This window comes from Mustelus asterias, chromosome 14 (assembly GCF_964213995.1).
Source record: "Mustelus asterias chromosome 14, sMusAst1.hap1.1, whole genome shotgun sequence".
Classification (NCBI taxonomy): domain Eukaryota; kingdom Metazoa; phylum Chordata; class Chondrichthyes; order Carcharhiniformes; family Triakidae; genus Mustelus; species Mustelus asterias.
Window position 1 is genome coordinate 95,644,192 of NC_135814.1, and position 16,907 is coordinate 95,661,098.

Below are 16,907 nucleotides of genomic sequence, written 5' to 3' on the forward strand. Positions count from 1 at the left end.
CCACCGTGCCACCCATTGATGCATGTTGGAATGATTTTTAGGCTGATAATCAACACATTTGGCCATGTTATGAAGGTCTTTTCCATGACCATCAAGTCCTGGGATGGATCTCATACCTAGTGCTTCTGGCTCAAATGCTACCCACTAGGTCACAAGGCCATTAATCTGGTACTGTCTCAATTTGAGCTGTTCGTATTGAGTGTCCGAATCTTGATGTGAAAGTGTGTGATTCCAAGTGCCACCTCTGGGGGATTAAGCGTACCCTTAACTCCAATGTCACTGTCATTATCAGAGGAACATCGGAACAGGAGTGGGGCTATTCAGCCCCTTGTGCCTGTTCTGACATTCAATTAGATTGGAATTGATCTGTGCCTAAACTCCATCCACCCACACAAATTCCTATCTATCCAACTCAGGATTTGAAATTTGCAACTGGTTCCTGGATTTTCAGTTCCAGGTTTCCACTGCCTGTGATGTGAAGAAGTACCCTTCTGGACATGAAGGGAACTTGTAGGGTATTGAAGGAATCCAGGAATATGGGGATAGGTTGGGAAAATGGAGGTTAAGATGGAGGAACTATCATCACATGAATGATGGAGCAGCCTCAAAGGCCCATGTGGCCCACGGTCCTGCTCCTATTCCTTACATTCCTTGACATCACTATTTGAATTTTAAGGTCCTGCCCTTTTGCTCTGGACTCTTCCAGAACCCTATACATCTTATCCGTTTCCTGAACTTTCCTGGGATTCTGCTGCTTTAAGGTGCAAGCGGGTAGCTTTTTATTCAGAAATCTGCCTGAGGCCTCTTGAAATGCTATGTATACCACGTTGCAAAGATTTCTTTCACCATCACTTCCTCAAGAAAGTCTTTCCAAACTAATTGTACTCCTGAGGCTGCTATTTGGAGAACATTATTACCAGATGTACCGTTTATGAAGCAAGGATGAGGAAATAGAAGGATTATTAACTGTGTGCACACTCAACTTATTAAAACATTGTCAAGTTGACCAGTTTGGAAACAGGCACAATGAGCCAAGTCCTTCAGTTTGAATGCAGTGCTAGATCAGGGCAGTAAGATTCCTCCCACATGGTGCCACTTAGGAATTATGATGGAAAATTGTGTCCTTTACCAGCTAAACCCTTGATATTCACAACATATTGCACTCAGAGGTCGGAATTTTACCAGCATCCCATCCCGATTCCGGGGGCAGGCGAGATTCGGAGAACGGTATTCTCCATTGGCATTGGGCGGGATCGGACGAACCTCAGGCGGACATGCCGGTAAAATACCACCCTGAATCATTGATTTGATTTATTATTGTCGTGTATTGGGATACAGTGAAAAGTATTGTTTCTTATGCGGTAGACAAAGGGGAGAAGGAAAGGAGAGGGTGCAGAATGTAGTGTTACAGCCATAGCTCGGGTGTAGAGAGAGGTCAACTTAATATAAGGTAGGTCCATTCAAAAGTCTGATGGCAGCAGGGAAGAAGCTGTTCTTGAGCCGGTTGGTAGGTGATCTCAGATTTTTGTATCTTTTTCTTGATGGAAGAAGGTGGAAGAGAGTATGTCTGGGGGGCGTGGGGTCCTTGATTATGCTGGCTGCTTTTCTGAGGCAGCGGGAAGTGTAGACGGAGTCAATGGATGGGAGGCTGGTTTGTGTGATGGATTGGGCTACATTCACGACCTTTTGTAGTTTCTTGCGGTCTTGGGCAGAGCAGGAGCCAGACCAAGCTGTGATACAACGAGAAAGTGCATGCCAAACTAGCCAAAAATCCAAGGCCTAAATTTTATGTTTGGGCGCACCCGAATTTGGTGGGAGCGAATGTGAATCCTGCGCCCACCTGAGATTGTGTTGATATTACACTAAACGGCCAAGCCTGAACTTTACATGTAAAATCCTAGCCCAAGTCACAGTTCTGGACAAGTTGATGGAATTAACTTGTCTGACTGGTAATCACTTTAAACTCAAACTTTAAAAACTCTCCCACTGTAACTGGTGGCAAGGTGGCACGGTGGTTAGCATGGCTGCCTCACTGCACCAGGGACCCGGGTTCAAGTCCCGGCTTGGGTCACTGTCTGTGTGGAGTCTGCACATTCTCCTCGTGTCTGCGTGGGTTTCCTCCGAGTGCTCCTATTTCCTCCCACAGTCCAAAAGATGCGCTGGTTGGGTGCATTGGCCATGTTAAATTCTCCCTCAGTGTATCCAAAAAGAGTGTGGCGACTAGGGGATTTTCACAGTAACTTCATTGCACTGTTAATGTAAGCCTAATTGTGACACTAATAAATAAACTGTTTGTCTGGTTTGTTGACATTACTATGATATTCGCTCCTTTCCACATGCTTTACTTGCTTCCTAAGCTTCAATATGTCAGTGAAATGAAAGTGTTTCACTTTAGGTTAAAGGGCTGTAGGGCTGGAAGAGATTACAAAGACAGGGAGGGAAGGGGTGGTGAGGTCCATGAATGGATCTGTGAATAAGGATGGGAATTTTAAAATTGAAATGTTGCTTAACTGAGAGCCAGAGGAGGTCAGCAAGCACAGGGGTAATGGACGAGTGGGGTTTGTTGCGAGTTAGGAAATGGATGGCATCGAGTTGATGGAGAGTGGATGGTGGGACACCAGCCAGGATTGCAATAGAATGAGTAGTTTTGAGGCAACAAAGGGGTGGATGAGGATTTCAGCTGCAGATAAGCTGAGATGGAGTGAAGTTGGACAATGTTACAGGGTCGGAAATGGCTTAATGACTGCCTTGGCTCAGTGCTGGATCTTCAGTAAGCCAAGGCCATTTTTTTCAGTCCATATTCCAAACTCCTCCCTTCTTCCTGGCAACTGTCTGAGGCCAAATCACAGCCTTTCAGATTCGACCCCAAGAAGAGCTTCTGACCACGTATCCTCACCCTCACGGGACCAGCTCCTGCGTTCCATGGAACCTTAAAAAAATCCTTTCAACATGAACAACAGGTCAAGAAACAGGATTGTGGCCTTTTGCAGGTTGAATGGATCTTAATCAAAATGAAGAGTTTTATACATTTCAAGGCAGGAAGAGCAATTAAAGAGAAAATTACTTATTGCCCATCTACCTGGACCTGCTAATACTCATAAAAGATTGAAGAGAGTCTTACTTAATGAGTAGGCAGATGACAAGACTGCTTGTCACTCGCTGTGAATGGCAGCATGTGTTGATCTGATGGAGCTGTGATCCGTATTCCTTGCTGGGTCAACCGATCTCCCTTTCCCCATAGGTGCGGTCCCCGTCTCCCCCAGCCAGCTCGGCAACATCCACCTCAAACTGATTGAGGGCTACAATGGCGACCATCCCTCTCTTGGCCCGGGATCTTTCATGTTTGCCCTGGAGGAAGACCAAAGGAAGGAGGGTGATGAAAAGAGATGGAGCAGAGGTTGGTAAAGATGCATGTTCCCCGTGTCTAGTGAGTCCTCCCAGCAGAGAGGACTGGAGGGGGGGTGTGAGCGCCATGATAGATGGGATGGTGGTGATGTGAACGTTTCTGTGGTGTGTGCCTCCCGCTAATGGTTGTGTGAGATCCCTGAAGAGGGTAGCTCGGTGAATACAGGATGCCATAATGAGAGTTTGTTATTGGATGGAGTTGAAGGATGTCTTACCCTGATGGAGTGGATGGGAATATTCATCCTCTTCTTATATTGTGTACAGCCATACTGACCTCCTCTGCTATGGGCTGCTAGGCCAGAGAGGTGAGGCTGGTGTGCTTTCTGGAACTGTCCCTCAGGGACAGCACATCCCTACCTGCCTCAGATCAAGACCTTGAGGACGTCGGGGCAGTAGTGGGGTGCAGCCTTCACCTTTTGGCTTGAAACCTCAATGTCTGGTTGCCAGCTATCTCTGTGGGAGTCCTGAAGACAGATAGGCTGGACAGAGCAAGATGAATGTGCTCGGGTGGCATTTCAATGTGGCACTCGGATCTACAACACCGTCAGTTGACAGTGGGCAGATGGACCAGCTGATGATTCAGGAAGATACTTGCCTGTGCATAACTAGTGAGCTTCCAAGTGCTGAATTGGGCACGATTTGGGTCGATTAAGAGAGGAGATAGTCATCGACTTCAGGAAGCGTAGTGGCGAATATGCCCCTGTCTACATCAACTGGGACAAAGTAGAAAGGGTCAAAAGCTTCAGGTTTTTAGGTGTCCAGATCACCAACAACCTGTCCTGGTCCCCCCATGCCGACACTATAGTTAGGAAAGCCGACCAACACCTCTACTTTCTCAGAAGATGAAGGAAATTTGGCATAACAGCTACAACTCTCACCAACTTTTACAGATGCACCATAGAAAGCATTCTTTCTGGTTGTATCACAGGCTGATATGGCTCCTGCTCTGCCCAAGACTGCAAGAAACTACAAAAGTTCATGAATGTAGCCCAGTCCATCACGCAAACCAGCCTCCCAGCCATTGACTCTGTCTACACTTCCCACTACCTTGGAAAAGCAGCCAGCATAATCAAGGACCCCATGCACCCCGGACATTCTCTCTTCCACCTTCTTCCGTCGAGAAAAGATACAAAAGCCTGAGGTCACGTACCAATCGACTCAAGAACAGCTAACAGCTTCTTCCCTGCTGCCATCAGACTTTTGAATGGACCTACCTCACATTAAGTTGATCTTTCTCTACACCCTAGCTATGACTTTGACTATGGCTTTGTGACTTTTAAGGGGCGTCTTGACAAATACATGAATAGGATGGGAATAGAGGGTTATGGTGCCCGGAAGAATAGGGGGTTTTAGTTCAGTCAGGCAGCATGGTCGGTGCAGGCTTGGAGGGCCGAAGGGCCTGTTCTTGTGCTGTAATGTTCTTTGCTCTTTGACTGTAACACTACATTCTGCACTCCTTTCCTTCTCTATGAATGGTATGCTTTGTCTGTATATTGTGCAAGAAATAATACTTTTCACTGTATCCCAATGCATGTGACAACAATAAATCAAATCAAATCAAAGATCTCCTGCCATTTCAAACAGTGGAACCCACCTGCCCTTAGTTTCAAAAATGGAAATTTCCTTAGTCTGTTAGTGCTCTGAAATAACCTGCACGATCATTGCTGCAATCAATAGCCTGAAGCCTCAGCGAGCTATGAAGACTGTCAAAAATGAGAAGACATGATTGATCAGTTATGGAACTGGAGGGCAGTACCCAATAGGGTGAATAAAAACAGAAAATGCTGGAAAAACTCCACAGGTCTGGCAGCATCTATGGAGAGAGAAACAGAGTTAATGTTTCAAGTCTTCTTCAGAACCCAGTAAGATGTCTCACAACACCAGGTTAAAGTCCAACAGGTTTATTTGGTATCACGAGCTTTTGGAGCGCTGCTCCTTCATCAGGTGAGTGGACGCCCCATCCTCAATGAGTGGACTCATCTGATGAAGGAGCAGCGCTCCGTAAGTTCGTGATACCAAATAAACATGTTGGACTTTAACCTGGTGTTGTGAGACTTCTTACTGTGCTTACCCCAGTCCAACGCCGGCATCTCCACATCTTCAGAACCCAGCATGGTTTGCATGTCCCTTTGCACAATCATGCATTATAAATTCAGCTTCTCTCAACTGCCTGTGACAATATTCAATCCTATAATATTTAAACATGAATTCTGCTACCAAGTGTCAGTAAATGAGGCAGGCAGGGGTAGGTAGCAGCAAGTTGCAAAGTGACATTGATAGATTAAAGACTTGGGAATAAAGCCATGACAGATGGAGTTCACTGTGAGCTAATCCACATCAGACCCAAGAAGATAGGTTCAAAGTGTGAGGAGAATTATTTTCCGACTCAGCAAATGGTTGCAATCCACGATGCAGTGCCTGGGAGGTTGCTGGAAGCAGATTCAATAGTAGCTTTGGGAATCGGATAAATATTTGAAAAGAGAGAAAAAAAACGCAAGGCTATAGGGAAAAGCAGTGAGACTGATTGGATAGCTCTTTCTCAAAAAGCCTTCTGGTAAATCTCATCCTGCTCGGCAGGGCCTTAGGTTAGGCCTTTGCTGGCTAATTAAAAGAGACGTCAAGGCCTTGGAGAGGAAGTAGAATGCATCCATACTGAAAAGGGAAAGGTTTGCAGGTTCTGATGGAAGGTCGTTGACCTACATTCTACCCCATAGAAAGCATCCTTCCCAGATGTATCACGGCTCAGTGTGGCTCCTGCTCTGTCCAAGACCGCAAGAAACTACAGCGGGTTGCGAACGCAGCCCAGTCCACCACGCAAACCAGCCTCCCATCCATTGACTCCATCTACACTTCCCGCTGCCTCAGAAAAGCAGCCAGCATAATTAAGGACCCCACGCACCACGGACATTCTCTCTTCCACCTTCTTCCGTCGGGAAAAAGATGCAAAGTCTGAGGTCACGTACCAACCCACTCAAGAACAGCTTCTTCTCTGCTGCCATCAGACTTTTGAATGGTCCTATCATATATTAAGCTGATCTTTCTCTACAACCTATCTGTGACTGTAACACTATATTCTGCACCCTCCTTTCCTTCTCCTCTAAGTACTCTATGAACGGTGTGTTTGGTCTGTATAACGCACAAGAAACAATACTTTTCACTGTATCCCAATACGTGATAATAATAAATCAAATCAAATCAAATTAAATGAAACTCCGAAAACAGGCGTGTATACTGTATAAACCCTTGTGAGTATTGATGGTTACGAGTCTCTGAGAGACCTCGCTCAATTCCAATTGCAGGTAGGCATGACTGAGGCCCAATTTGGTATATTTTAAGCCTTCAGCTAGCTTTGCATAGAGATCTTCAATTTTAGGAATGGGATATCTGTCTATCTGAGCTCCTCTGTTAACCGTCAATTTATAATCCCTACACATTCTAAGAGTACAATTTGGTCATTCTTTTTGAGTGGGATCTCATAGAAACCTATCAAATTCTCAGAGGATTAGACAGGATAGATGCAGGGAGGATGTTCCCGATGGTGGGGGAGTCCAGAAACGGGGTCACGGCCTGAGGATACGGGATAGACCATTTAGGACAGAGATGAGGAGACATTTCTTCATCCTGACAGTGGTGAGCCTGTGAATTCTCCACCACAGGAAGCAGTTGAGGCCAAAACATTGTGGGTGGAATTTCCCAAAAGGTTTCTCAATGTCATAACAGCATAACTGGGAGTCCTCCGCCCCTGTCTTTTAGGCACTGCAATCCTCCAGCTGGGAGCTTTGCAGTGGTGGGGCGGGGGGGTTGGGGGGGAGCAGAGCCTAACTACACCAGTGGTGGCAGTTGCAGAGCGTTCAGGCGCCATTGCGTAGGGTACCTTGATCTATACGTGCACTGGGAGACCTCCTCCAACACCCACCGCGGACATTCGACCCCCCTCCCATCATCTGCAGTATTGCTGTCCCCGACTCCAACAAGGGTCGCCAGGATTGGAGTATCAGGATTCTCTTAATGAGCTCCCCGGTGGACCCCCAACACACACCCCGCCCCCATCACAACCCCCTCTACGGACCACCCATCATGCATGCCCCCTCCCCCCCACACGACCAACCCCCTGCACGTCCCCAGCCTGCATGCCACTCGCCCTGCCCCCGGTGGAAATTATGTTACAACATCAAGGTAACTCTGTCAGCAAGTCAGACAAGGCCTCATTTGATGTCAGCAGTTTGCGCATTCAGGATAAGAGACTAATCTAACCTTGTGTCAGTTTCATAAACACTGCACCCCCGGCCTTCACCACAGGATGAAACAAAGACAAGTTACCATGACAAATACCAAAAAACAAGATATGTTGACATATTACGCTAATGAAGAAGGCGGTTTTCTATTGGGTAAGAAAGGACAAAAAGCTATGCCATGGTTGGTGGACTATGTATGCAAATGAAGGATTATAAATTCTATACATTTACAGGATACTGCGAGGCCTGGATAGAGTGGACGTGGAGAGGGTGTTTCCACTCATAGAAAAACTAGAACCAGAGGGCACAACCTCAGACTAAAGGGATGATCCTTTAAAACAGAGATGAGGAGGAATTTCTTTAGCCAGAGGGTGGTGAATTTGTGGAACTCTTTGCCGCAGAAGGCTGTGGAGGCCAGGTCATTGAGTGTCTTTAAGACAGAGATAGATAGGTTCTTGATTAATAAGGGGATCAGGGGTTATGGGGAAAAGGCAGGAGAATGGGGATGAGAAAAAAAATCAGCCATGATTGAATGGCGGAGCAGACTCGATGGGCCGAGTGGCCTAATTCTGCTCCTATGTCTTATGGTCTTATTGGTTGAAAGTACACACCAAACTGTAAGGCTGTTTTGACTGGCATGTTCTCTCTCATTGGCTAAAAAGTGCTATCACTGACATGGTTTTGTGGAACTCTGTGAGAACACCATGGTAAAATTCACTGTGTCTGTTCCTCTTGCGAGCAGGTAATCAAAACTTAAAAGATTTGAGTATTCACCATGCATTGTCTGGTTAATCATCAAACTCCCTCCTGCACGACCAATGGACTCGATGGGCCGAATGGCCTTACTTCCGCTCCTATGTCTTATGGTCTTATGCATGCCCCACCCCTGCATGCCCCACCCCTGCATGCCCCACCCCTGCAAGACCCCCCCCTGCATGCCCCACCCCTGCATGCCCCACCCCTGCATGCCCCACCCCTGCATGCCCCACCCCTGCAAGACCCCTCCCCTTGTCGACCACCCCCCTTGGAGTGCGCTCTCCCTGAATAAGCCACCATCATTGTGCATAATCTCCACCCCCTGCTGTCAACCTGGCGTGACTTCCTGCTGGCAAGATTGGAAGGCGGGCACATCATTCAGGTGAGCAGCAGATTCATGAGATGATAGTGAATGCAAATGGCACTCCCACCACCAGTCAGTAAGATAAGTCACGCCCACCACCAGTCAGTCAGTTGGAGGGCCGAAGGGCCTGTTTCTGTGCTGTACTGTTCTTATAACCGAGCCGCCATTAACCCAGGAGAATCGCAAACTGTTTTCACGCCAGCTGGATTCAGATTTTTTGGCTCCTGCTGGATTCTCCACTTGCGCCCACCACGGGCAGGATGGGAAAATTCCATCCAATATTTCAGAGTGATACTCACAGGGGGTTATGTTATCTTTGGGTCTAATGATCAAATGTGAAGCAGCCATCATTAAACGCCCTGCCCGATCTTGGTTTACATTGGAACCGATGAAAGGGAAATCCAACTGGGTATGTACTGAGTGACCAGTTCAATACTGGTCCTTTACCCCACAGAATCATTGAATCCTACAGTGCAGATGGAGGCCATTCGGCCCATCGAGTCTGCACCGACAACAATCCCACCTAGGCCCTATCCCCATAACCCCATGCATTTACCCTAGCTAGTCCCCCTGGCACTAAGGGTCAATTTAGCATGGCCAATCCACCTAATCCGCACATCTTTGGAGTGTGAGAGGAAACCGGAGCACCCAGAGGAAACCCACGCAGACACGGAGAGAATGTGCAAACTCCACACAGACAGTTACCCAAACCGGGAATCGAACCCGGGTCCCTGGTGCTATGAGGCAGCAGTGCTAATCACTGTGTCACCGTGCCGCCCCGAATATCAGCCAAAGATACAAGTACCCCCACAAAGAAAGAGGAAAGAGCTGGGCTGAGAGGTGGCAAATGGAGTTTAATGCGGAAAAGTGTGAGGTGATTCACTTTGGAAGGAGAAACAGGAAGACAGAGTACTGGGCTAATGGTAAGATACTTGGTAGTGTGGATGAACAGAGGGATCTGGGTGTCCATGTGCATAGATCCCTGAAAGTTGGCACCCAGGTTGATAGGGTTGTTAAGAAGGCGTACGGTGTGTTAGCTTTTATTGGTAGAGGGATTGCATTTCGGAGCCAGGAGGTCATGCTGCAACTGTACAAAACTCTGGTGCGGCCGCACTTGGAGTATTGCATACAGTTCTGGTCGCCGCATTATAGGAAAGATGTGGAAGCATTGGAAAGGGTGCAGAGGAGATTTACCAGGATGTTGCCTGGTATGGTGGGAAGTTCGTATGAGGAAAGGCTGAGGGACTTGAGGCTGTTTTCGTTAGAGAGAAGAAGGTTAAGAGGTGACTTAATAGAGGCATACAAGATGATCAGAGGATTAGATAGGGTGGATAGTGAGAGCCTTTTTCCTCAACACTCTAACACGAGGGGACATAGCTTTAAATTGAAGGGTGAGAGATATAGGACAGATGTTAGAGGTAGGTTCTTTACTCAGAGAGTAGTAAGGGCGTGGAATGCCCTGCCTGCAGCAGTAGTGGACTCGTCAACATTACGAGCATTCAAATGGTTATTGGACAAATATATGGATGTTATTGGAATAGTGTAGATTGGAGGGGCTTTAGATGGGTTTCACTGGTCGGCGCAACATCGAGGGCCGAAGGGCCTGTACTACGCTGTAATGTTCTATGTTCTAAATGGGGGGAGAGCAAAAGAGAGATAAAAATGGAGAGAAGGTGGGAGAGAGAAAGAGAGAGAGAGAGAGAAAGGGAACAAATAAGAGAGAAAAAGGGAAGACGCTTCCCAAACAGATGACAATTTTCCTTTGGAAAGGAGAATTATTTTTTCTGAAAGCTTCACTCCAGCACTGCCGATATAGAAATTCCCCAGCCATGTTGTAAGAGAGTTCCCTGGCGGCTTGCTTCCTGACACACTAACTCAAAGGCCACAGCTGTGACTAATTTCCAAAATTCCGGCATTTCTCTCAGGCGTATTCCTGATGGATCGCCCGCGTAATATTTCATTCTGCCAAGCCGGTTGGCACAGGTGTCACAGGGTTCTGTGGTCCAGGTCCTTCACAACATGCCGGGAGGGTGAAGGGCAAAGGTAACTGGACATTGGAAAGTCGCCCCACTGTGTCCCCCTCCCTCTGGGTTAAAAGTCAGCTTCGAGCAGCTGGACAATCAGGAGGCTCACGTCGATGGGAAAGGGAGCGTTGACATGAGCCACTCGGCATTGGGAAAGCAGCCAGTCAGAGACCAACACTGCTGCCTAGTGTTACTGAAAGCTTCTCAATACAGAGAGGCAGGACACGATAGAGGGAGGGGGAGACGTGGCAGAGGGCTAGAGGAGGAGGTGGAGGTGGAGGAGAGGGAGAGGAGGAGGAGGAGGACGAGAGGAGAGGAAGAGGAGGTGGTGGAGGTGGAGGAGAGGAGGAGAGGAGAGGAAGAGGAGGCGGTGGAGGCGGAGAAAAGGGGTGGAGGAGGGGAGGAGGTGGAGGAGAGGAAGGAGTGGAGGAGGGGAGGGGTGGAGGAGGGGAGGGGTGGAGGAGGAGAGGGGGTGGAGGAGGGGAGGGGGTGGAGAAGGGGAGGGGGTGGAGGAGGGGAGGGGTGGAGGAGAGGAAGGGGTGGAGAGGGGAGGGGTGGAGGAGGGAGGGGTGGAGGAGGAGAGGGGGTGGAGGAGGGGAGGGGGTGGAGAAGGGGAGGGGGTGGAGGAGGGGAGGGGGTGGAGAAGGGGAGGGGGTGGAGGAGGGGAGGGGTGGAGGAGAGGAAGGGGTGGAGAGGGGAGGGGTGGAGGAGGGAGGGGTGGAGGAGGAGAGGGGGTGGAGGAGGGGAGGGGGTGGAGGAGGGGAGGGGTGGAGGAGGGGAGGGGTGGAGGAGAGGAAGGGGTGGAGAGGGGAGGGGTGGAGGAGGGAGGGGTGGAGGAGGGTAGGGGTGGAGGAAGGGAGAGGGTGGAGGAGGGGAGGGGATGGAGGAGGGGAGGGGGTGGAGGAGGGGAGGGGGTGGAGGAGGGGCGGGGGTGGAAGGGGGAGGGGTGGAGGAGGGAGGGGTGGAGGAGGGTAGGGGGTGGAGGAAGGGAGAGGGTGGAGGAGGGGAGGGGGTGGAGGAGGGGAGGGGTGAAGGAGGGGAGGGGGTGGAGGAGGGGAGGGGTGAAGGAGGGGAGGGGGTGGAGGAGGGGAGGGATGAAGGAGGGGAGGGGTGGAGGAGGGGAGGGGTGGAGGAGGGGAGGGGTGGAGGAGGGGAGGGGGTGGAGGGGGGAGGGGGTGGAGGAGGGGAGGGGGTGGGGGTGGCAGAGCCCCCAGTACTCGGAGAAACATCTCCTTGAATGGGCCAGCTACACCTGGGCACCCTCACCCTCAGCCACTCTTGATCCCTCGCGCACTCACACTCACTCACTCTCACTCATAGCCCTCGTTCGTGGCCTGCTCCTTGAGGCTGAGGGCAGTCTTCTCCTGCAAACAGAAGAATTGAAACTATTGCCCTCGCCACAAGTTCACAGTCAGTGTTGATGATGGGGGTGCACAAGTGTCGGGGGGTCTGCAACACCAGGCTGGTGCTTCTCAGCCTCTGACAACATGTGTAGCTGCCTGGCCCCAGTGCCAGTGACTGGGTGCTCATTCCATGTGCCCTAACTGCACCCTAGCATATTGCCACCTGCAAGCCCCGAAGGGTAACCATGTATGGAATATGCACTTTGGTGGAGTGAATAAGCACAGTAAGAAGTCTCACAACACCAGGTTAAAGTCCAACAGGTTTATTTGGTAGCAAATACCATAAGCTTTCGGAGCAATGCTCCTTCGTCAGATGGAGTGGTCTCTGCTCTCAAACAGGGCACAGAGACACAGAAATCAAATTACAGAATAATGATTAGAATGCAAATCTCTACAGCCAGCCAGGTCTTAAATGTACAGACAATGTGGGTGGAGGGAGCATTCAACACAGGTTAAAGAGATGTGTATTGTCTCCAGACAGTACAGCTTGTGAAATTGTGCAAGTCCAGGAGGCAAGCTGTGGGGGTTACTGATAATGTGACATAAATCCAACATCCCGGTTTAGACCGTCCTCATGTGTGCGGAACTTGGCTATTAGTTTCTGCTCAGTGACTCTGCGCTGTCGTGTGTCGTGAAGGCCGCCTTGGAGAACGCTTACCTGAAGATCCAAGGCTGAATGCCCGTGACTGCTGAAGTGCTCCCCCACAGGAAGAGAACAGTCTTGCCTGGTGATTGTCGAGCGGTGTTCATTCATCCGTTGTCGTAGCGTCTGCATGGTTTCCCCAATGTACCATGCCTCGGGACATCCTTTCTTGCAGCGTATCAGGTAGACAACGTTGGCCGAGTTGCAAGAGTAGGTACCGTGTACCTGGTAGATGGTGTTCTCACGTGAGATGATGGCATCCGTGTTGATGATCCGGCACGTCTTGCAGAGGTTGCTGTGGCAGGGTTGTGTGGTGTCGTGGTCACTGTTCTCCTGAAGGCTGGGTAGTTTGCTGCGGACAATGGTCTGTTTGAGGTTGCGTGGTTGTTTGAAGGCAAGAAGTGGGGGTGTGGGGATGGCCTTGGCGAGATATTCGTCTTCATCAATGACATGTTGAAGGCTCCGGAGGAGATGCCGTAGCTTCTCCGCTCCGGGGAAGTACTGGACGACGAAGGGTACTCTGTCCACCATGTCCCGTGTTTGTCTTCTGAGGAGGTCGGTGCGGTTTTTCGCTGTGGCGCGTCGGAACTGTTGATCGATGAGTCGAGCGCCATATCCTGTTCTTATGAGGGCATCTTTCAGCGTCTGGAGGTGTCTGTTGCGATCCTCCTCATCCGAGCAGATCCTGTGTATTCGGAGGGCTTGTCTGTAGGGGATGGCTTCTTTTACATGTTTAGGGTGGAAGCTGGAGAAGTGGAGCATCATGAGGTTATCCGTGGGCTTGCGGTACAGTGAGGTGCTGAGGTGACCGTCCTTAATGGAGATGCGTGTGTCCAAGAATGCAACCGATTCCGGAGAGTAGTCCATGGTGAGTCTGATGGTGGGATGGAACTTGTTGATGTCATCATATAGTTGCTTCAGTGAATGTTCACCATGACTCCAAAGTAAGAAAATGTCATCGATGTATCTAGTGTATAGCATCGGTTGAAGGTCCTGTGCGGTGAAGAAGTCTTGTTCGAACCTGTGCATGAAGATGTTGGCATATTGAGGTGCGAATTTTGTCCCCATGGCTGTTCCGTGTGTCTGGATGAAGAACTGGTTGTTGAAGGTGAAGATATTGTGATCCAGGATGAAGCGGATGAGTTGTAAAATTGCATCTGGAAACTGGCAGTTGACGGCATTGAGTACTGAGGCCGTTGCAGCAATGCCATCATCGTGGGGGATGCTGGTGTAGAGTGCCGAGACATCCATTGTGACGAGGAGTGCTCCTGGTTCAACTGCTCCATGTGTGTTGAGTTTCTGTAGGAAGTCCGTAGTGTCGCGACAAAAGCTGGGGGTTCTTTGTACAATGGGTTTCAAGATGCCCTCGACATAGCCGGAGAGGTTCTCGCACAGGGTTTCATTTCCTGAAACGATGGGACGGCCGGGTGTGTTTGCCTTGTGTATTTTTGGGAGGCAGTAGAGATCTCCAACGCGTGGAGTACGTGGGGATGAGAGCACGGAGGGTGCTCTGAAGGTCCGGATCAAAGGTTTTGATCAGAGTGTTGAGTTGACGGGTGTGTTCTTTGGTCAGATCTGCGGGTAACTGTCTGTAGTGTTCCTCATTGTTCAGTTGTCGGTACACTTCTTTGCAGTAATCCGTTCTGTTCAGTATGACGATGGCCCCTCCTTTGTCTGCTGGTTTGATGACAATGTTGCGGTTGGTCTTGAGAGCGTGGATGGCGTTGCATTGTGCTTGGCAAGGCCATTGAGGCCCTGGGTTAATGGCATCCTCTCCAATCTCTGACTGGTTTGGTCGGTCAGGCTGGTCTCCTCGTGCCCCTGGTAATAGACAAGTTCCAACTTGCCTTTGCAGCCTGGAGAACAGCCTCGGGGTCACCTGGGATCTTTCTTCTGCCTTCCTCACTTTTTTAAGACTTTCCTGGCAGTCCCCATTATATAAAATGTTGGCATCCCTTTAAATCTGGTGCCAACACCTGCTGCGGTGTGACCTGCTGCTGCCTTTGCCACCTCTTTGCCCTCTGACCACTCCCTCAGTGGTCAGCCCTGTGGTTCCTGGCTGACAATTGGCTGACTGATGGAAGATTGCTTGCAGCCTGTTATGGTTCAGGTCAGAAACTCCAAAGTTTTTTATGAAGCCCACCTGAGTCATAAGCTTTGCACCTTGAATTTGGCTCGGATAAGCATGAGATGTTCCACTTCAGGTATGATTCAAAAGACCCACCAGGGAGCTTTTATCAAACAAAGTTGAATTAAGAATATAGTTAACATGTATAGTAAGAAAATGGGCAATAACTTCTAGCAATTGCAAACGAAAACAAAACAACCACAATAATGTATAACCTTTAACCGATACATATCAGATGTTCCAATCAAATTAATAACCAACAAACAAAAACAAAAGCCTTTAAGCAGATTTATCACTGCACAGGCTAAAACTCTCATGATACTGGAATCCAGTTCCCTGGGTTGAATGCTGATTTCATATGATCTTGAAAACTCAGAGCAGCTTGTAGTCAGATCATTTCCCCAATACACCAAAGCACAGATTCTTTACTGAAGCATGGCAACAAACCTTTCTTTCAGCTAGCTGGTAAAACTTTCAAAGGAAAACAGTGAAAGAAAGAGACTTCTTTTCCAGCTTGGTTCTAAGACTGCCTCTAACACTGCAGCCAAAGTGAAACTGAAAGCTGAAGAAATGGGGCGGCACGGTAGCACAGTGGTTAGCACTGCCGCTTCACAGCTCCAGGGTCCCAGGTTCGATTCCCGGCTCGGGTCACTGTCTGTGTGGAGTTTGCACATTCTCCTCGTGTCTGCGTGGGTTTCCTCCGGTTGCTCCGGTTTCCTCCCACAGTCCAAAGATGTGCAGGTTAGGTTGATTGGCCAGGTTATAAATTGTCCCTTAGAGTCCTGGGATGCGTAGGTTAGAGGGATTAGCGGGTAAATATGTGGGGGTAGGGCCTGGGTGGGATTGTGGTCGGTGCAGACTCGATGGGCCGAATGGCCTCCTTCTGCACTGTAGGGTTTCTATGATTCTAACTTCTGTCACCTGACCTGCAACACATTTTTTTAACCGCCTTCCGGCAATGACATCACCCAAGGCTGTGACCATGATTTTTAAAAAACCTCTTAAAGGTACACTAACATCACACCGCCCAAGTGGAAGCAGCACCCACCTCCTGTCCCAACAGCAGTACATGTGACCTAGACGCCAACACTTCAGAGCGGTTGTCCTGGATGGTAGTTGTCACAAGTTTTGGAGGGAGTTGGTGCAGTGCAGCTTGGAGATAGCACACTCTCCAACCACAATGCGCTGATGGCGGAGACAGCAAATGTTCAAAGTGGTGGATAAGCTGCTGATCAAGTGCACTTCGAGAACATGAGATAGAGAAACAATGTTTGCCACTTGCCCTGCCCCCAGCACCCACATTCCTTCACCCCTTCACTAAATATCCAAGACAGGGTGGTCTCCTAGAACAGGAAGGAGGGTGGTGGAGGTTAGGGAGCGGTAGGGCTAAATTGTGGAGAAATAAAATATATAAATGTGTGAACTCTCTCATCCTTGGTTTGACTCTACCTGGACCAGTTTTGTAGTCCAGAGGAGAAGATGTGGCCTAGTGGTATTATCGTTAGACTATTGGTCCAGAAGCTCAGCTAATGTTCTGGGGACCCAGGTTCGAATCCCACCACGGCAGATGGTGGAATTTGAATTCAATCTGGAATTAATTATCCACTGATGACCATGAAACCATTGTCGGAAAAACCCATCCGGTTCACTAATGTCCTTTAGGGAAGGAAATCCTCCATCCTTACCTAGTCTGGCCGGCATGTGACTCCAGAGCCACAGCAATGTGGTTGACTCTCAACTGATCTCTGAAATGGCCTCGCAAGCCGCTCAGTTCAAGGGCAGATGTCACGGTGGCACAGTGGTTAGCACTACTGCCTCACAGAGCCAGGGACCCAGGTTCAATTCCGGTCTCAGGTCACTGTCCGTGTGGAGTTTGCACTTTCTCCCTGGGTTTCCTCCGGATGCTCCGGTTTCCTCCCACAGTCCAAAGGTGTGCGAATTAGGTTGAT